This window comes from Lepeophtheirus salmonis, chromosome 3, assembly GCF_016086655.4.
Source record: "Lepeophtheirus salmonis chromosome 3, UVic_Lsal_1.4, whole genome shotgun sequence".
Classification (NCBI taxonomy): Eukaryota; Metazoa; Arthropoda; class Copepoda; order Siphonostomatoida; family Caligidae; genus Lepeophtheirus; species Lepeophtheirus salmonis.
In genome coordinates, this window is record NC_052133.2 from 16,980,747 (window position 1) to 17,003,797 (window position 23,051).

The 23,051-nt window shown below is 30.6% G+C and overlaps 1 protein-coding gene and 1 long non-coding RNA gene across 2 annotated transcripts in view; one reads left to right on the top strand and one right to left on the bottom strand.

The window, feature by feature from the left end:
- The window catches only part of LOC121114025 (uncharacterized), a 240,451-nt gene that overhangs the window by 167,607 nt on the left and 49,793 nt on the right, over window positions 1–23,051 (top strand). The gene's annotated exons all lie outside the window — the stretch shown is intronic.
- On the bottom strand, window positions 738–3,809 carry LOC139904928 (uncharacterized). The gene is made up of 2 exons (XR_011779254.1): window positions 3,125–3,809; window positions 738–3,026 (listed from the first exon to the last, which is right to left on the bottom strand). It is a non-coding gene; the product is annotated as an uncharacterized lncRNA (long non-coding RNA).

The window sequence follows — 23,051 nt, forward strand, 5'->3', positions numbered from 1 at the left end:
AAATAATAATTTGTGATGGGATGATTAATCGGAATTGGAGAATCGGGTGTTTTTTCTGGAATCGGGAAATTAATTTTTAATTTGCAATTTCAATTGTGAATAACTATGTGTTTTTGAAATTTTTCTCCAAAAAATTTAATATCTAATTTTTGTTTTTAAAATAAGGTTATATTAAAAAAATTGATTTTTTTTTTAACATTTGAGAGTTTTTGATATTTTTTTCAAAAATATTTAACTTTTGCAATTTTTCTCGATTTTTTTTTTTTTTTGTAAACAGCTGAGGATTTTGGAAGATTTTCTTCAAAAGAATTAATTCCTTGCAAAAAGCTGTAGATTTTTTGGTAATAGCTATGATTTTTGAAAAAAAAATTCCGCAAAATTTAGTTTTTTGTGAATAGTTTTTGATTTAAGAAAAAGTTTCAAATATCAAATTTTATCATTCTGTGGACGCTTAAAAAATTGACATGGCTATTTTTTACTAGAATCGCATTGGAATTGGCATTGGGATTTTTCTTAGTATCGTTCCATCACTAATAATTTTTTACCTCTTACTAGAAATGACAAAGTTATGTATTTGTATACATAAATACGTATAGATTGACAGAGGAATTAGGTCTTTTGTGGTCTCATATTACTCTTGAAATAAGAGTGGAAACGGGGAGGCTAAAACAATTACATGCTTTTGTGTATGGACCTTAATACTTTATATATAGGGATGAAAATGGAGAAATGCTTCATTGGACATGTATTGTACACACTTTATTTAGTCATCAGGGTATTATGCACTTTAATATTTTTGTATACTGATGCAAGTTTTACATATTAAATTAAATTGAAGTTAAACGGAGAGACACATTCTAATTATTTCTCACAACTGTTATTAAATTAAAAAATAGGCTTATATAGGATAGGGTGACCTAAGTAGGATTCTAGGGAAAAACTAGAAATAAAAGATTCTGCATAAAATAAAAAAATATTTAAAAGACAGAAAAGTTTCCAACGTCACGTGATAACTAGACATATTTTTTAAATATAAGGTGAGGACCCAAAACTTGCAGTAGTATAAATTAATTTGACAAAACCGTGATTTTTATTATATACAAAAAAGAGCCTGAAACCAATTTGTAAAATGATAAAATACAATATTTAGCTCCATATTGTATTCAATATATGTTCTTTCACAATTAATAACAGTACAATACTCCAGCGAGTAGATTGACAGCTCTTGACAATGTCCATAGCGTACCAAACTGTCATGATGAAACTCAGAGCAATTCCAAATTTGAATAACCGGTTCGGCAGAGATTCTTCTCCAAGACACATCAAGCTGCAAATCCCAGGAGGTTAAGATCAGAGCTAGAGGTTGGGTAACATGGAGGCAGGCTCGAAGTCAGCCATAGTGTTGTTGCAGAAGTATAAACAAATTACAAATTAATAGCTCTTGACGATGCAGGTTGTGTCCCTGGCGTACCACAACGTCATAATAACAGCTCAGAGAATTTGGAGAAGAGGTGCGGAAGACATTTTTTACCAAGTTGCAAATTCCTGGGGATTGATACAGGGCTAGAGGCATGTCCAGAAGTCAATCATATTTCTGATGGAGGAGTTGTGATTATTCTTGGCTGTAAACACGTTTCAACACAATTCCCATCGTTAATGGACTTTTCGATGTTAAAGGCAATCCAGATGGAGATGTCAACGGTCTCTGTATCCTCATCGGCACGGACACACGGAGGAAATTGCAAACGCAGGGTCTTTTTATTGTTGTTCCTACATTTTTTCACTTAGATATATTAGAATAAGTACAAAACTTGTTTATTTTTATTTCAGCTGTCGTCTGGTTACGCACTGAAAGTTTTTAATTAAAAATAACATGCCAAGTTTTGGTTTCCCACTCTGTACAAAAAAAAATCTTAATTTTTTTAATTCAAGCTTACGTATAAGGTTAACCCTTAATCTTAGTTCATTATACTTTCATTTTGTCGAATTATTCCATGCTCAAACGTAAATAAATCAACTTTTTTATTTGCAAATCATGATGTCACACCTTCAAGGGGGATTGCCACATTTTGTATTCATTCCCACGTAGATACATTATGAGTCAAGAAAAAAGTTAGTTACTCATCGTTTTCAATCAAAAAATATTCCTTAAATACTTTTTAACGTAATTGTCTTTTGCTCACTTCTTACTTGATTAGGCATTTAGATGAAGGATTCATTTTTAAATTGAAATTAGAATTCATTTATATGAATAGGGAAATTTATCTGATCTCAAGAGGAGGAATTGATTCACAAAATATCAATGGAATAATTAAAATTTAATTAATTGTATTGCCGGAAAGTACTCCCAAAAATAACTAAATCATTATTAATGGAAATAAAATATAATTGTAAGAACGTTGCATTTATGCCTTATTTTTATAATATATGTAAAGTCTATTTTTCCAACTTGAAATCTTCCGTGGCAGGCTCTCAGACTATCATAGTTGGTTACATAATGAATATATATGTATCTACAGGATGCAGAAGATTTGTTTATTTTTTTATTATTGCACGTTAAACATTACAATCAGCTGATTATTTTTGTTTGATGATGTAAAATCCAGACTCTTATCTCTCGATTCATGCAATCAAGATTGATGTTTGCGAGTATTGTTAGAGATAGTTTACCGCATCCAGCTTCCCAGTGAGACTGGAAAGAGTTCCAAGAAATCCTCCGGGAGTGGTGGCTATAATATCAAGCATGATGTAGCCTTATTCGCCATTCTGATGACCAAAGTTTCCGGAGGAATGCCAGAGAGCTCAAGGTTGACAATAAGACCTCCTAACTTGAGATAAAGTCCTTTATCGGGGTCTTCCGCCACCTTCTCGCCACAACCCTCAAAGAGAAGAGTCTCACAAGGATCCAGAAGCTTCTCGACTACCTCAAAGGGCATGACTCAACAGTTAAAATCTCCAATAATAATAAGATTTTCAATATAGGATAAAGGAGACCACATTTAATCAATACAATCCCAAAACGTCCACTTATATGGTAAAAAAATTAATTGTGATTTTTTATAGAATAAATAGTGATAATTACTAAATGTTAAACATTGTATATTGAAGAAATTTCCCTTTGCACCTTTGTTTATACAATTAAACATAAAATGACATCCTTGGTGATTCTCATGAGCAAGTTTTTCTTTTTCTTTATAAATAATACTTATTTATATTTGATTTTTTGTTTCACGATCCGAATAAAGGTTTCCCCAGAATTTATATTATATTTTATTTGAACACAATGTGTCTTCTACATTCATATATATAGCAAATATGTACGTAGAGAATAGTTGCACAGAGAGTCGCCATATTTCATCCACACTTGTGTTCGTAGCAAGGTGGTTGTTGTATTTTTGGTCCTTATTTATTGCCTTATGTCTTCTCCGCCTTAGGAATATATACTACATAGTGTCGTTTCTAGTAACAGAACAGTTAATAAAGAATAATAAAGAAAAGAAATTATTTATTTTTGAGAAGTTCCGGTCTTTTGTGTGGTTGTTGTTGTTGCTGGTATTTGTTTAAATGTATATATATGGTAGAAAAAAATGAGCATACAATGTAGAGAAAGTATTCATGTGCTAAATTCAATGTATGTACGTATCTGCCATTTTCATAACCTTTGGAGGAAGGAGTTTAAAAGGAATCCTCTTTGGGAGTATCTAAAATGACAAGAAAATACATACAATACGACACATTTATCACTTTAATCATAAATAAAATAGGTTTTTTGGGAAACTCACAGACAGAAATTATATTTGTTACATTAAAGGACTCTATAAGAGTGTATATATGTGTTTAAATATGTGAATATACTCTATGACTCCATCTTTACAAGGATTCATTACTGTCCGTACTTAACTGCTTCGAAAACCTGCAATAATATATGTATCTATTTAAATAAGTTTGTCTTTTAAATATGTATATTCATGCAGGTTTTTGGGGGATGGAGGGGCTTGAGCACCCCCTCCTCACATGAGGGGGCTAACGACACTAAGTCTGCTGACAGAGATCACTATTAACAATAATGTGCATAGCTCACTAATACGTTTCAGTCATTTTTTCTACTATGAGTCCAACAAGGACTAACACGAATAAATGATGATAAAAACTTGGTGCATTTTTTATTAGCTCGTCTGCTTTTTTAGTTGTCAAACTTATACGATAGCTCATCTAATAAAACGTCATGACAAGATTCTTCAAATTGTAAGGATTACCATGTTGAGTTTCAGTTTTTATAACATGCCTCAAACGCTGTCGAAGGAAGAATAAATAAAGTAGTTTCTTGTTAAACTCACATACAGGAAATATATGTATATAACAGACTGTTAAAAAAGTTCAATATGGAAATGGGATCTACAAAGCTATGACTCTACTTTCCAGTGAGCTATTTCTATGGTTGAGTTGCCCCTCTTTGGATTCTGTTTGCTGGAATCTCAAGTAGAGTATAAATTGTCCTAGCAAGAATGTCTTTATGTATTAATATGGTAATTCGAAATGGAGTTCATACAACAACGAGCGTATGTAAAATTATACTTAAGTATTTCTTCTAAAAACAAAGGGGAAGGTCACATCTTACCTACACTCTTCTTTCTGTGAACCTCACTTTAGGGACGATGACATAACTATCATGCTCCTTGGCTGCTCATGAAGTTGGGATTGTCAAAATAGGGAAGAATAATTACGATAATATGCAAAAGTTTGAATCAGGAGAACTCATTATTAACAACGAGCGTGTGTAGCTTTAGCTCAGCGCGTCATATATGTTTTAAAAAAAAGGTTTACCAAATGGTCCGTTAAAATCTGAACACTTTGAAGTTTAAACTTCAATAAAATAGTATTTATTATTTAAAAATAGAAAATTTCAACAAAATTTATACTATAAATAGATATGTATCGGAACTCTCTCAATCCTTAATGTAGCCACCCTTAGCGGCAATGATGGCTTTTAGTTGGAGGCAACAGAAGGCTTGTTACCCACTGCATGATGTAGTTCTTTGTCATGGCATCGCAGTGCTGGCTGATAGAGGTTTTGTCAAAAAAGAACTCAAAGGACCAATTCAAAAGATCCTTGCGACAAAGGTTTATTTCATTGCTGGTGTCAAAAGTAGCCTCTCCAGTGTCAAAAGGTTCTTCTCATCAACTTTTTTGATAGCTCTATGGACAATCTGGTATGAATACCACAAGATATTTTACATGGTCCCGCATATACTTGAGGGGATTAGTATGGGCTGTTTTCTTTTACTCCTCCGGATATGGTTTGGCCTTTTAGTCAGAACTTTTGTTACTCCCCAACATTTCCGACTTGCTGATGGCATATACAGTAGTCTTGGAGGGGTCTAACTACTTGAAGTGCCTGAATGGAAATGTGTTTATCACGTTGAAGTGTATTTTTTTGACTTGTTCCCAACCTAAAGAACTCCGATTTGTTGTGTTTTGTAACTAATTGTTTATGTTTTAATATAATTTGAATCATTTAAACTTCATTAATTATTGAACAAATAATGTTGTTATTTTTTTGTTTTGTTTTTCTCAAGCTCTTACAAATATTCATTCATTTTTGAGGAGATAACATTTATTTAATGAGTCACTACGTGTGATTGTGCTCGTGAAAAATTAGTGTAACGCAGAGTATTCGTTAGTAAGCTATCTGAGAGAGGAGCCTTGGGCTCAGGCCTGAACTTTGAGTATGAACCTAACACATTGTGATATATAAGAAATCTAGTGGCTCACTAACAAACTGTCAGAGGTAAACGTCAAAAATAAAGGTTTCCAAAACACTACTTGAGAGGGTGAACTCCAATCATTTCACTAATTACTTAATCATTCGCATTTCTAGAAATTATACTCTAATACATTTTTTTTAATATTTTCAATTCAATTTATGTCTTTTCGATCAAGCATAGAGTTATTTATCACGATTATTAAATGGGTGGGCTGATGTAAAAATAATGGGTGGATTCTGGGTAGAAGACCATCCGTATTTAATTGTCATAAACAGTTAATGGCCACTTGTCATTGTTTATTTCTATGATTCTTCTAAAAAATATATACAACTACTCCCTCTAAATGAAACCATTCAATAATTGAGATTTATTTGTTTCAATTTTGATATTTTGTAAGTAGTGTTTTAATTTTTTGCACAATAACAAGAAAAATAGGAGCACCTACCTATTTATAGAGCCTTTCCACGATACATAAATTATGACTGTTTCAAAGATGATATATCATATTTTATGTACTAGGCATGATCCTTCTTTAAATGATTTTATTATACAAAATACCCCCACCAACAAAGATTTAACGAGATGTTTTTGCCAAATAAGTACTTGAGTAATAGAAGATACACTAAAATCCTTAGCGGTTCGCCAAAAAAATAATAAAAATTAAACAACAACTGTAAAAACTAATTTTATTAAATGAGTGTGTTTATACAAAAGGATAACTTGTTGTTTCCCTAAAAGGCATTCATTCCTATCAAAAATACGAATTAAAAAACGTTTTCAAAAAATAATATATCTTGATTATTGATATTTGATTAGTAGTTTTAATCTGCTATTAGTTTTTCCCTGACTGATTAGGCTTTTGAGGATTTTTTAGTTCATTCATAATTTTTTTCCGAGTTTAAATCAATTTTGCAGTTAAAAAATAATAAAAATACGTTAAATAAAAAATGTATTTCAAATCATTTTTTTTTCTTTTTTAAAAAATAACATATTTTAAATTTCAAATATCAATTAAATGAAGGATTTTACAAACAAATAGTTATTCTATACCGCTAAAGACTTCAAATAAATTAATATAGATTGTAATTATTATTTCATATTTTTGACTTCCTATTGCGGTTTTCCAATCCCAGTCGGAGTCCATCATAAGTGAACTCCTTGATAAACCCCACAACGAAAAGAAGAAAACAAAACACGATAGCACTGAGCGTTTTTCTTTTTCAAATATATAAACTGTTATTTTTCTCTACGTTTTGCCCTTTCATATATATAAATATAAAATTACAAATAAGAAAAAACGTTTTTTACTTGATAAAATTCTGTAATCATTCACATTTTTCTAAAAGTATTTTATTTTTCTTAAATCATTTTATTACTTTTAATAATAGACAGATTGTGAATTATTATTATTATTATTAAAACTTTTCTTTTTAACTATGACTTTCTGTTTATATTAATAAAGGTATGCATATGTATAGATGCATACCTTTATTAATATTTAAAGACTATTGGTTTTCTTCTTCTCAATTTCTTTCTTAAGGAAAATATATAATAACCATAATAAAAATAATAATGAAATGGAGTTAAGTCAATAATAACTTATCAATTTGAAACAGACATTATAAAAATTGGAATTATTTTTGGGGGTAAGGGAATAGGAGAAACATATAGAGAATAGAGAAAAAACCTGATTCATTCTTTAAAAAAAATTATATTGGAATTTTACGATAAACTTAGCTCTTTATATATAAAAATAAGATTTGTACCTTAATTTACACTTCTTCTCTTTTTTTGCACCTTCTGTTAATGTGCTGGGATATAATATACCCCTACATTTATAAAAAAAATGCTCCTTATTCCTTTGAATCGATTTTTTTTTTTGCCAATACTTTTCAGTATACTTCTAAAATTTTAAATATCACTATATACAATCTTTATTTATCTTGAATATGCAGGATTTATTCGTGTAATTAGACAATTTAAGTCGAGACATAATTAACTGTTTTGGCAAAACTTTTGTTCGTCCTTTAGATTTAAGGAATTCTTATTTTATTCAATGTGTGCCCTGAGGCCACACTTGAGTACATGTTCATAACCTGGAGGATATTACTAGAGGATTATTATGAATGTACGTGAGGGGTCTGAAAAGTTTCCGACCTAATCATGATACAAGACATTTTTTCTATATTTTCTATATATTTTTAAACATAGTTTTCTTGTAACTATACATACCTCTATCAGGGATGTTCCTTTCTCTGTAAATCGTCCAAATAGTACTCGCCATCTTACTTTGCAAAATAATTGTTCACGAGACACTTTTTATGTTTATCTCAATTACTCCGAGTTTGATTGACTTTGATGCGTCAATATTTAACACAACAGTTCTTTCTTTAAATATGAGCTATTGTCTAAATCTATTTTAAGGTTCATTTTAAATACAAATATTCAATGACAGCTTTGTACTTGGTTTTGTTTATTTTTATAAAAAAACACACATCAACTCACTTAAACGACTGTTACATAACAATGCTGCATCTGAAATGTGTGAAATTTTGGTGAGTAACTGTTAACAGATGCTAGAAAAATGTGACTGACTTTTATTTCCGAGTGGTCGGAGAGACATGACATGAGTGGAGAGACATATTTACCTTGAGGTCGGGAACTTTTCATATCAGCCTCGTACAATAATTTGTCATTTTATTTAATGAAAGGAGCAACAGTTTTTATTGCCCAAATGTTGTTCTTTAAGCATTTAAAATTGCCAACTTCCAGAATTATAGGGTCACATGATATAGTTCTATGTACTTCAAAAGTTATATAGAATAAAGAAAAAATGTGGACTTATTACAATAAGATCTTAGTTAGTAATGGCTAGGAGTAGAAAGTGTAGAAATTTCGGCAAACCTCTTCGGGCAAATTAATTACTATTGTATAAAAAAAACCTCTCTACAGAGTCGTTTTTTTTAAAGGAAATGTAAACAAAAACAGTTGACATGCACCTCCAACAATATTAATTTACTTATATTCGGCTAAATTCTCATGGGCGCATGCAATTTGGGCAAGCTTATTTTTTTAAGGATTTCCATCTTTATATTCTTTATGGCATTCGCTGAGGCATATTTTTTACAGCTAAACATAATAACTTTCTAACATGATAGTAGATAAAATTTTTGTAATGGGCTTAAAAACACTTGGGAAGAATACATAACAAAAAAGACATAAATTAATAAAATGGAAAATAAAAGTAAGTTAATTTGATATAAATTATATTTATTATTTTTGAAATAGAGTTCCAGATTGTCTGTCCTTGGAATTTTTCAAACAAATATTGATGGTATGTTAAGGCAGTTGTTAATATATGAAATAATTATTAAGATTATTACACATATCTTGCAAAAAAAAAATTACTTATAATACCAGGGGAGTCCACTGGTTTATATACGACGTCATAACAGTTCTCGGTTAACCACTGCACGGAGATTTTGGACACATGGCAGGGTGCTGAGTCCTGTTGCCACACCCAGGGTCTGTCTCCGGCCTTCATGGACTAGGTAGGGTCATCCTCAAGCATCTTCTTCACCTTGTCGACAAAGTCGGTGTCCCTTACCTTCCTGTCGGCCCCCTCCTCCTTGGGTGCCCTCTTTATGGTGGCATCAACATCCCAGGTGTCCTCTAGCTTCTTACGGATACGCTGAACAGTCCGTAAATTCACTCCTAAGGTTGAAGCAATCGTTGAATTGGAGATTTCACCTCCATTATTAATCAATGCCATGACTACGGTGGAAGTTGTTTTTTTGTGCTGGGGAAGGACTTGGTATTCACAAGATATTAAATTTTTTGGAAAAAATTTCAAAAATCCATAGCTACTCACAAAAAATTAAATTTTTTGCTCTGCTGCATAATTTGCCAAAATGACAAAAAAAAAAATTATATTAAAAAGCAAAAAGGTCTTAACTTTGAGGATGGGCACATCCACTCCAGCCCATCCCTCCGGACAACCCTGAATACAAACATTTTATATTGTTACTTAGCATTAAATTATATTTTATTATATAACAGAATAACTAAAAGAGAGACAAACACCGATTTTACCTTCTTTAAGGACCGACCAGCGGGTTTGGACTGAATGGGGCCGGACTTGACTAGACCAGCACAAAAATAGTTACCACAATGTCAGTTTTTGATTATTTTTTGTTTACATATCAACAGTGCTTAGGATTTACAATTATATCGATAGCTACTACTACAGATGTATAAAACATGTTCTAGCAAAAGGGAGTAGTTTTTTCTTCTTGGTCATCTTAACAGTATATCTTATTTTCTAAAGCTGTTATCCTTATTATTTAATTCTTGAAAACAGACCATTTAAATGTTAAATTATAACTAGTACTACTAATTCGGAGCATTTAGGGCTTGTTAAAAAAAAGAAACCGAAAATTAACATGGTAACCATGACAGTATGAGTATTTGTTTCAGGAGAGTGCATAACGGGTCATTAAATTCGCTTGAAGCAGCTGTGACAAGGACGGAGAGCGAGATTGTAAGAAATAAGATTATATTCATGAATTCCTACAATGTCGATCCTCAATTTTACTCTGAGTCCAACAGAGACTCAAACTTATAAATCCGCAACAAACCCTTAGGATTACTCTCCGTCTTCCATTACCACACGGAAATGTTCAATCCGATTTTATGTTGATGGAAAATGTACTCCTGAGCTTGCATATTCCAAAATAATAGACGAGCTAGAAAACGCAGCTGATTTTATCAATAGTTATAAGTGTATGTAAGTCCTTGTTGGACTCGGATTGGAATGAAAAATCAACATTGAAGTAAGACCAGTCTATTTGTCTTTGTTCTGGACCCATACTTTCACTTTAAACTATTTTGCCGTTAATCATTTAGCCTTAAATCCATTTTGCCTCAAGGTTTATACGTTGTTATTATTTATTTTTGGTAGAAATGGATGTTTCTCTTGAATTCTTTCATCAAAAAGTCTAATTTGAATTCTTATAAAAGGCATATTATGTTTCCTAGTCAAACAATGAGAATTTTTCAATATTAATAATTTATTATACTAATTTTATTAGCCATTTTGTACCTCCATAGAACTTCTTACGTTGTGAGATTTCGATAGTACGTTTGCATTGGAGCTTTGAGGGATAATTCGTTCATTATTCTTACAGAATAAAACCATTTAAGGCGTTTTAAATAATGAATAAGAATCGAAGAAATCAATTTCTACCAAACATAAAAAATAACGTATCAACTTAATTTTCTATGTCTCAAGGCAAAATTTCATTGAGGCAAAATGTTATGAGGGAAAATAAAATGGGAAAAGTACTTAGAACCGTCTTCGATCTTTACAGAGTAGAATCTGTGTTTAATTCTTTCCTTTCAAAATTCCTTGCAGCTGCTGTAATATAACATTATGGCAGCTCAAGGATAATAGAAATACAAGGTTATACCATAACGCGTGTACTTACACCACGCTTTTTAATATTTACGCCATAGTGCATGAGGGCTTGCCTTTTTGGTTAAAATCTGTTTTTCTTGCTCAGCGCTCTGTACGATAAATGAAATTGAAAATTTTAGCAATAGTGACGTGATAGACTATGAGTGGTTGCGTCTTTAGTCAAAATCTGCCCAGCAGTCGGTACAATAATCAAATTGAAAATTCTAGCAGGCCCTATTACATGATGGTCTAACATTGTATTTTTATTTACCTTGATGGCAGCTAATCTCCTTTCCTCCAATATTCTTCAAATTGTCAGGGTGACTACGCACATTATCAGGTTCTTTTATTTTTGCATACCGCCAGGACATTTAGTATGCATGGCCTGCCACCACCTAGATACGGTTTCTCTTTAATCACAGTAGTATAATGATTCCCTTTAAATATTGTGAAGACTTTGCTGATATAAATATCAATTTATATATATATTTATTTATTTGTACTTTGGTATAAACGAAATAAATTTATCTCTGTCGTCATTCCTAAGACACTTCTGTATATAGTATATAAGTATTTGATTTCTTCTTATCTTTATTTTGCTACATTCTTATAATAAGAAATGAATATATGTACATACACACACACACACAGACAAAAATGGAATCTTGAATACGAAGAAGTGAAGTTTTTTTTTATTTGTATATATTCATTTTTTCTATTGTATTTATCCAACGTTTCTTCTATCTTATCAATGCTTTTATTTCTTTAAAAAAAACACATGAAATAATAATAAAATCCCGCATTTTAAATGAAAACATTTTTATATGTATTATTCTGACATAATTTCATGTTGAGTCTCTTTGATTCAAAGTAAAGAAAATCCCCCGTATTCATCAAGCTTCAAAATGTACAAGAGAATTATTCAGGAATTGAAGGGGTGTCCGCAAGGAGAGGGTTGGAGGGGCTGCAGACCCTCTCCCAAATTAAGTACTTTTTTATTCTTACTAGCAAATTTAATATTTGAATTATTTTTTTTTAAATTTAATATTTTTATTACTTTTCAAAAAATTTTGAATTATTTTTTAAAAGTTTTTATTTGAAATTTAATTTTATTAATTTTTTTCCTAAAAATGTCTTATTTTATCAATTGTTCCAGATTTTCGGAAAAAAATTCCAAAATATTTAATTTTTTGCGAATATCTAAATACTTTTGAAAGTTTTTTGCATAAATTTAATTTTTTTTTAATTACTATGAATTTTTCGAATTTTTTTCATAATTATTTAATTTTAGAATTTTTTTTTTCAAAAAATTTCCTTTTTTGTCAAGAAGAACTATATTTTGAATTTTTTTTCAAAAAAAACAATTAATTTTTTCTGAGCACTTGTGAAATTTCAAACAAAATCCCAAAAAAATTAATTGTTTACGATTTTTTCCAAAAAATATTAATTTTTGGATTTTTTTTTTTTTCTTCAAAAAAAATAATATATATATAATCTTGCGGATGTCTCTGAATTGTTTATATATATCAATATAAATAAGACTGACAAGTTCCTACATATTAAGGAGACATGTGTTGGAATAGACTGCATATTTTGAGTAAATTACGAAGTCTTCAGAATTGACTCTTATACTATTATTAAGGTCCAGCTACATAACTACCCTTTTCCTACAGGCAATAAAACAAGTTTTATCAAGGAGAAGAAAGTTTAATTTTTCTATCATAATGATGATACATATTAACTTTTATTTTACATAGTTTTGACTAAATAGGTCAAAAATAAATGAGCGTTATACGTGGTGCCAAAAGAGAATATTTTTGTTATTGGCAGCAATTTTGGAACTAAAATACTCATACCATTAGGCAAGTTAGAGAAAGATTGTTTTAATATTGTTGCAAAATAAATGTTTCATCTTTTTTGCAAAAAAAAAGAGTCCTGTAACAGGATTAAAGCATCAAAATGTCATTATTTTTTCTCGACATTTTATAGATTCTCAAATCTAAACATGTTCATGAAGGATCATTTTTTATATGTTTGGTGGATATTTCCTTGTTTAGAAGAATAAAATGCAAAATAAAAATATATCAGGGGATACCAAATTTGTACACAACAGATTGCACGTAGCCTTTTAATGCGTTGAATGAATGGATTTAAACAACAAGTGTGCTGTTTGTCAGCCCACATTATGCAATAGTGGATTACTCATCTCCTAATGACTATATATTTTCCTCCTTTTTTGTTTGCTTGTCTTTGTGTTTTAATAGGATTCTATAGTGTAGGTGTAATTATCCTGAAACTCAAATTAATGAAACCATCTACATAAAAAATTATGTAAATTAAGGATAAGTGTATTTAATTTTGAATTTGGTATAATTTTAGGATTTAGAGGAGCCCTATGCACGTTGACTTATATTAAGGAAGTTGTCCTTCAGAAAAAAATTAATCTTAAATGTATCTTAAAGAATAATGGGAGCTAATAAGGCATTGCATTTCTGTGCAGGGAGGCCAGCAAAAAGAGCACTATAATTGATGCCTCAACCCTAAAAGTATCTTCCATCAAGAAGCCTAAGATTAATAAAAATGCAAGGTTATACCATAACGCATGTACAACTAATGTTCGACTTCCACCACGCTTTTAATATTGACGTCATAGTAGATGAGTGCTTCTATGTTTTGTCAAAATCTGTTTTTCCTGCTCAGCAGTCTGTACGATACATTAAATTGAAAATTCTACCAATAGTGACGCCATAGCCTATAATTGGTTGTGTATTTTTTCAAAATTTACCTGTCCTGCCCAGCAGTTGGGACAAGACATCAGATTGAAAATTATAGCAAGCCCGATTACATGATGGTCTAACCTTGTATTTCTATTAACCTTGTTTTAACCTAAATATGACTTTGGGTGTAATTGCATAATTTAGGCTAACTATAAGAACCCTAAATTATTAGTGAAAGTATTCAATTAAGACAGAGATATTCATTCTTTATTACCCTTAATGAGTATATCAGGCAGGCAAATGTACAAATGACCATTTACAATAATGTGATGAGATCAAAAATTATATGCGTATGGAGTTGTAATTTCTTCTTAAAATACCTCTCTGACATAAATAGTAACTAACAAAAATATTGTTTTAATACCATGTGGCATGAAAAAACTCATATGGTGTCTAAATTATGAAAAAGGTTGCTTCTACGACGTTCATAAATCCAAAAACTTTTTGTTAGACACTCTTTTAATCCTTAAATATGCCCAGCAAAGCTACTAAGAAGAAATAGTCATTTCAGGATTGCTTGAAGACCTACTTATTGCCTTCGTCAACGAAGTTCAATGGAGGTAATGTTTTGCCTCTGTTTGTTTGTTAGTCAGCAGGATTACTCCAAAAGTAACACATTGGTTTTAATCAAACTTGATACAAAGATTATATATGGTCACAGTAAAAACCCATTAAATTTGTATAGATCACTGTCAAGGTTTTCCAAGACCAGGTTGTGCCGTGGAGTGGTCCCAGATACACTGGCCGGCACTTAAGAATAAAAAAGAAAGAGGGAAAGAAGAAGGAGATTAGATACAGACAAACAAACAGAGAGAGATAATGGGCCTTGGTTTTTGAACAGCTCTCTGAACGACGGAATCACCAAATTAAAGAGAATCATAGTAGATGAAATAGCTTCTCCCATAATGGTGACAAGATATAGAGAATCAGAAATGCACACCTATCCTTGTTTCATTGTACCTGAAGACTCTGTTATCCTACCACTGATAAATAATTACAAAGAGTAAGATACTTTACATCTTTTTGTGCGCAAGTATTAAAAGAAAACAAGAGTTAGCTATGATGTATGCAACTGAGGGTTATTTGAAGCGGTGTGCTGGAACAATTTTGGCATGGTAATATAAAGTACATATTCAAGTCGGATTGAGCCTAAAAACATCCGATAAAAGCCCATACCGGGCCAGATTCTGGGTTGAAATTAAAACTATGTGACATAATTACTTGGTTAAGGTTAAGATAATACAAAACATAAAAATGCATAATCGAAAATAACTTTCGAACAAATTCAGATACATAATAACTCAATTTGATGTTATGTAGAGGTTTCGTGATCTACCGAGTGCACATTATAGTTAGGATTTAGGAAAACAGACAAGTATATTAGAGCATTGTTTTCCTTATGACGAGTGCAGGTCAAAGTTTTATTTATTATCAGAGATGAAAAAAAGTCCATCTACTGGAAGTCCAAGTCAAGTCTCAAGTCCAAGTGTTTATATGCAAGCTTTTGTATATTTTTATCGAGTTCAGTTATAGTCTTTATCAAAAAAAAAAAAACAATGCCATATAGAGTATTTTATTATGAGTGAAAAAATCGAGATAACTTTTTCTAATAAGTGGCAACTTCAATATATAGATTTATAAATTCATTATAAAATAGTTGATCCTTTGATTTGGAGGACTTTGAATACATATGTTCATAGGTGAAGGAACTTTGGAAGTCTAATATCTAGAAAGAATAAACGTGACAAATTCATTATTGAGACCAGACAAATATTGATGAGGGGTCATAACTTTTAAAGAAGGATGAATAATATTTGATTTGTATAATAAATGTGTCATTCATTCTTAAAAATTAAGTTATATTAAAAGCAAGATTAGATACAATTTATTTTCTTTCTTTTCTTTTTTTCTAATCTATAACCACTTCATCAATGGATAAATAAAGACAAAATAATAGTTGATGTAGATTTATAAAATGACCAAACAGGTTCTCATATTTATAGTACCTAAAAACATATGCACAACTTACACGAAGGGTTCTTGTATCATGAATATAATTTGAATAAATAGATCCTCATAAAAAATGCTATTAACATCATAAACTAGTTATTGATATACTTGAAATATTTATGCATCCAAACATCGATCTCTAGGGATCTCAATCTATATATTATGACTTAAGCTACAGTTAGTGTCATGTCAGTTCATATTTATTCCACTCACCCCAGTTCAGTCATAGGACGAGTCCATCAGTCCTTCGGACATTTAAATGTCTTAAGAATATCTACAGAAGTTCGATTTTCTTTTGATTGATCTTCAGCGTGAGGATCTAAAACTTGTAGTAACATAATTAAATTAAGAAAAACGTGATTTTTATGGAATTAAAAAAGACAACTCAAAACCAATTTGTGATAATTTTAAATACCATATTTAGATGTACTTTTCATTTTGTATGATCTCCTTCAGAAGCAAGTACAGACTTGAGACGTCGGCGAATATATTTGCAGCTGTTGACGATGGCGGCCGTGTCCTCGACGTACTACCCTCTCATGATGACTGCTCGGGGGAAATCTAAATTTAGATGAGAGGTGCAACATTCTTCTTCAAGACGTCCAAACAGCAAAGTCTAAGGGGTTGAGGTCAGCATTAAGGGAGAACAGAAGTCAGACATATTGTTGCTCAGAATTTTTGGTTCTAAATGTACGGGCCTGTAATAAACTCCTTTATACAGCCACGCGTTGTATTTTTTGTTGTTGCTCTGACATTTCTATACTTAGAGATATGGTATAAACACAAAACTTGTTTATTTTTATTTCAGCTGTTGTTTGGTTACGTAATAAAACCTTGTAAATAAAAGCGAAGGTGATAAACCCCTTTTTAAATGCTATTGCAAGTTATTTTAATTGCTTAATACATTCATTACAAGATTGTTTTCATTTTTCCTTTCATAATAGAAAAAATAGCCTTTAGTTGGTCGAAAAAGAAGAGGGGGAAAAATAGAGTGAGTGTTTCTCTTTATAGAACATTCCTTGACCAAGTATGTTCAAAACTCCGAAATACATTAGGAAATACCAGTTCTGATAGCTAATGTATGTAATTAGTTCGTAACAAGTTACCAAACGTTGCTGTGGAAGGTTGTGATTCACCCTACAACGAATAATTTCGTTCATTCTTCCCCCAATAAACCTTAGATATTATTCACCGCCCTACATAAATACAGCGTTTAATTTGTACAGGAACAAATAATCTGTTTTACTCGTCCCAACAGTCTAATGTATCTATTCTTTAAAAAACTCCATAATACAACTAATTAGATTAAATTTGAGGATATTTTACATAAAATAGGTATTAGAGGGAGGGAAAATGAAGACGAATGAGTCTATTCCTTCCTCCTTATGGGTGAGGGGGGCTGCCCCCCCCCAACCCACCTCTCTTTTTTTTTTTTTCTTTTTTACTTGTTAAATGATCTACACAAAAAAGAGAATATTAAACCCGACAAAAAACATTTCCTTCCCCAGACACAAAAAGTTACTTTATTATTAGTTAACATTAGATATTTGACATAAACTAAGGGCTTAGAAAAAATTTAAAAAAACAACATAATGAAAACGTAATAATAATAAAAAGTTGGTAAAAAAACTTTTATTTTTATTTTAATAAAAAATAATGAAATATAAATCTTTATAAATCATTTAATAAATATAAGTCTGACTAACTCTTTCACAACATTTTTTTTTGTATGGGGCTCTTGAAAAAGTAAAAAAAAGTATACAAAACTATTAGTTATTATTATTTTTTTTTACAATAAGGGGGATTTTTTTGTATTATAAGATATATCTTATGACCTTTTAAAAAAAAAAAAAAATTCAATAAGGAAGAAAAAAAAAAACTTAATAATTGATAGGGTATTGAAGGAGGATATATAGACAGATAGAAGGATATAGATACATGTACCAGCTGCTACAATTTGTAAAGTTTCTTTAGAAACTTTAAATTCTATTATATTTCCACGAAATGAGTTATTTCTTATAAATAAATATATAAAACCGATATGAATTAGTTAGGTACTCGTATGAAGAAAATAGGTCGAAGTATTTTAAATTATACTGTCGAATAATTATGTCAGTAGAAGTTCGTAGTCGTCTCATCTATAATCAAAAAATATATATTAAGAATAAAAAGAAGTATAATTTAATTAATTATACACTTCCTTTCGTAATAGAAAGGTTTTGTTGAAAGTTACAAAAAAATGTCCTGTCTCTACAATATCATATGTGTAAGGTCCTGAATTATTTGGGAAGTGGCAATGTATTGAACTTTATATCTAATTATGTATATATAAACCTCGTCTATTTCTCCATGTTTCAAAATGAAAAGTTCTGTGATCTTAAATGTATAATGTTTGGATAGAAAACTCCACCAAAATATAAATTTGTTAACCACGTTAATTATTAGTGATGGAAATTGGATTCATTTTGCGTTACACTGTATTTATGGAGTTAGCAAAGTGAAGAGTAAAGGCTCTCTTCCGAAAGTGACGTCATTATTTTTTAATTCCTAAGGAGTGAACCTTCTTTTCTACAATATATAAGTTATCATTAGTATATACGAAACTGTATTGAATATTGGCATGTGAAAATAAAAGAATGAGGGAGTAACCCTCAGGATTTGTTGCGGTGTGATAATTTAAAGTCCTTATTCATAAGTGTCCGCAGGATTACATTTTTTTTGGGTGGGGTCTTGGTGTTTGGAATTTTTTGGAAAAAAAAAATTAAAAATTAAAATTTTTTGGAAAAAAATTTGAAAAATTTAATTTTTCTGATAAAAAAAATTTTAAATATTCATTTTTTGAATTTTTTTTCATAAATCAAGAGTTGTTCCCAAAAAAATGAATTTTTAGAAAAAACTTTCTCAAATTAAATTTGGAATATAAAATTTTCTGTAAAACAACTTCAAATATAAAAATTTTTCGGAGAAAAATTTCAATAATCTATAGTTATTTAGAGAAAATTAATTTTTTGAAAAAAATGATAATTTAAGAATTCTTTAAAATTTTCTAGTAAGAATACAAAATTTCTTATTTTTTTCGGCGGGGGGGTCTACACCCCCTGTAGCCCTCCCCCTGTGGAAGTTCCTGTTATTGGACGGCCCTGGATTGGACTCAGATATTTTTTGTTTATTTCCTTAAAAATGAGGTAAAAACCTTATAGTTCACCTTACTGGACAGTTTTCCGAATATATTTCATATTTTTTATCATTGTTTTTGTTTACGAGATATTCCAATTAATAAATGTCTTCAAAATGCTCACTTCCTCATCTTTAAGACCTCAGAACTCAGAGATTGATTGAGCTAAAGATCCAACATTCCATTTCTAATCTAGTCTACTGTCAAAATTCCACTTACCAAATTTTAGTCAAATCCGTTTTCTAGTGCAAATTTCTCGTGGAAATACCCATATATATATCGATGGATAGACGACATCGGGAGAAGAGTTACTCTCCCAGATATTTCCGTTAATCCCCTAATAAGGTTTAATATTCAAGGTGTAACAAATAAATCCGGTGCTTCAGATTTACGGATTTTTCTGACATATATGATTATGAAATGTCACAATGTTTTGCTGTGTTTTTTTTTGTGAAATATACATATAAACGTTTCACTTAGTAACCAAAACAGGACCATGGAGTCAACAAAAAAGATTTCAAGCCTTTTACATTTTCAATTGTAGAACGCAGATGTCTTGTTGAGATGATTTTGGTGATAGCTATCTAGATTTTTCCAATGGTGGGATCTCAAACATGACAGAAGAGGACTGCAGAGTTGAGGAAGGCCCTGGTGAGTCAAAACGATTCAAAATTGCCTCCAGGAGTACTGTTTTGACGGGTTGTCCAAGGATCTTCGGCTTCTTAGCTCCACCGCCCTGAATCTAATGGATTATTTTGTCTGGAGTTACCTTGAGTCAAAGGTCAACGGAGGTCCTCATACCCCCAATGAAGTCACTGAACGACTCCATCGTCCTCTTATACTATAATTTATATAAAGTTTTAGTTTCCAGGGCCTGCATGCAGTTCAGGTATCGATTTGAGGCTGTTATTGGGGCCAACCGAGGCTACATTGAGTGAAATATATTTTCAATGATTGTATCTGTTAAAAAGTTTTTCCTTTTTAAATAAATCATAAAAAAACACCATTTTATGTTAATTTAAAATAGATAGATCAAAAGCAAGAAGGTTCGTTGTTATACCGAGTGGTCCATTCAAATCTGACAGCATAAACGGTGGTCCAGGAGACACACAACTGCTTGGAGTGCATAAATGGAAATTCGATGATCACGTTCAAGTATCATTTTCTTGACTTGTATGTAAGCTTGAGAGCTCAGATTTGTTTTGTTTTTGTAACTAATTGCTTTAATATACCGAAATATGAATTAATTTCAAACAATCAACCTTCATCAATTATTGTATTAGTATGTGTTCAGATTTCAATGAAGGTTTCAGATTTCAATCTTGTATTTATAAATACACGTATTCGTGTACACGCACGATAAATGTAGTAATCTATATTAAAACCCTTGTTCCTATATATATAAGAATCTATTAGGTTTCCCCCCACTTTTAAAGCAATTTAATGCATAATGTTATTATAAAATTAATTTTTTTTCTTTGTTATATTTTAGGTATGTGAGAGTTCTTATTCAACTTTACAAGTAACTTCAAAGATACACATTAGGAAGGATTAAGCAGGCCTTGAAATAACCTCACCTCGTAAAAAATGTTTTTTTTATTAGTTTACCTATTTATTGCATCAACACAAAAAAAAATATTGAACATATAATGTCACGCTAGAAAATACACAGAATTTCAAATGATACTTTCGGTTACTTAGGTGAAAACACCAATTTGTTGTTCTTTGATAAATGTAAAAGATGAAAGTGGGATCTCTTAACATTGAAATGTTTTCATTAAATTATAATACAGTAAAAAAAATACGTTATAAATGATGTCGAATCGATTTCAAAATAGATTAAGATAAACTAAATTTATTCCCTACATAGATATATAGCCACATGCAATTTACATACGAGGGAGGTCTGAAAATTCTTCCACCTCAACATGAAGATGACAGTAATCGTAAATAACTTCTAGTCTCGGACATCACGTCATAAATTGCATCATAATTGAAGGAGACGCTATCTTTAGGGGGTCAAAAGTTGATATTTATTATAAAATATATAAATTTCCAATTAATCTCTATTAAACTACGCCAAGTTTGCTTCAAAAAGACTTAATACCTATATTAAATACTACTTACTGTACGCCAATGATAAACAGCTATATTTCATTTTAAATCAAAGCAATATTTATTGAAAATCGCCATGAAATGTCTAAATTTCATATAATTAATTACTTTTTTGAATGATTAGGGGCAGAAAAGTAAGATAATTAAAGAAAAGTATCTTATGTTTTCCATTGTAATAGCTAAATTGTCTCTAAAATATGGAAATAAGATTGTAAAACGATGTTATAACATATTTCCAATACATTTTAGGGTCATATATATAATAAAACTAGACAATACTGGGACAAAAAGTTTATAGACAGTAATATTTAAGTCCTTTTACTCGTTGGTCCTATTTTGTCAGCCAAAAGTTCACCATTTACCTTAATATAAGTAAAAATAAGCGTTTGTATTCCTGTAAAACTTGGTTGTTTAACTCTGATAATGGGCAACCTCAACTATGCTGGTGCCAAATGAAAAGACTGTTTAGATTTATATAAGCATATTAAATCTAAAATGTAATTTAATTTTGCTAACTGTAGATGAAAATAAAAAAGCAATTGATCAAAAATTTTCATACCTAACGTTTTGTCTCCCTTAGTGACACAAATCATGTGGTTGGGTACACTCAAGAATGTTAATCAGGTTTGGAACTGAATGTGGATTGAATGTGTAAAAAAAGAAGTTCACTTTGCAGGAGTTCTATAAATAATCACAACAGCTTAAGAAAAGAAAATCCATTCTTCATATTACTAATTTGAAAAAAAAAACCGGGTGTGCTAAAAAATACATATTCATCTATTTAAAAATTTAGTCAATTCGGAGACGTGTGGTAAACTCCTGCGGACCTTAGGGGCCTTATGGAATCGATTTTATGTGTTTATACCGATACAACCCTGTACTTTACAATATATACAGAAGATTGCTTAAATTTTTTGTATGTCTATCTAAAAACAAAAACACAAATAAGATGTATTACATGCATACATAGATTTATTTAGGTACATAGATATAAAATATGTAAATATTTTATAGATATTTAAAAGGATCGTAAAAGTGACTTTAGTCGTCGAAAATAGATAAAGCAAAATCACTACAAATCAGCTCTTAAAAAGTAAGTATATATATTTAATCTCTCTCTCTTTCTTCATTTATCTGTTATTGTAACATACAGATAATAATATTATAGATATGTACAATGTATATAAGCAATAAAATATATTTTAAGAGCCTTAATGAAGTTTTATTGGACAAGAAAGGAAGAGATTATCATTCTATGGTGTCCTTACGAGTAGTACATTGATGTAAAGGGGGGAGGGGGGAGGGAGAAAGCTATGGGATTTCGGTAAGTGACTACACGCATCCTCTTCCCTCTGATTTAAGCCTTGTTCCCTATTTTATCCAAGATTTTGTCTTAAATTAGAATTTCACAATATTCATTGATTGCAGTTTTTTTTGTGTTGACGGGTCACATCAGTCTATTTGTAAAGCTAAGATTATCTCGATGCACATATTATGTACATAAACACTGGGGTATTTATATAACATCAACTCTTCCTTCCTTCAATCTAAAATGATGGTGGTTCATTAAGGGAATTACATAGAGCATTACATTATGTGACCATGATATACAATTTGAGTATTCAATGAGTTATACAGTTTGACTCATCTGAGTGAATCATATGTTACTTTTCAAGAAATCTTGTTATTTGTCATGTAAAAGTCTTTAAAAAATATTATTGATTCAGTTGAAGAGTCATTTAGCGAGTAAAAAA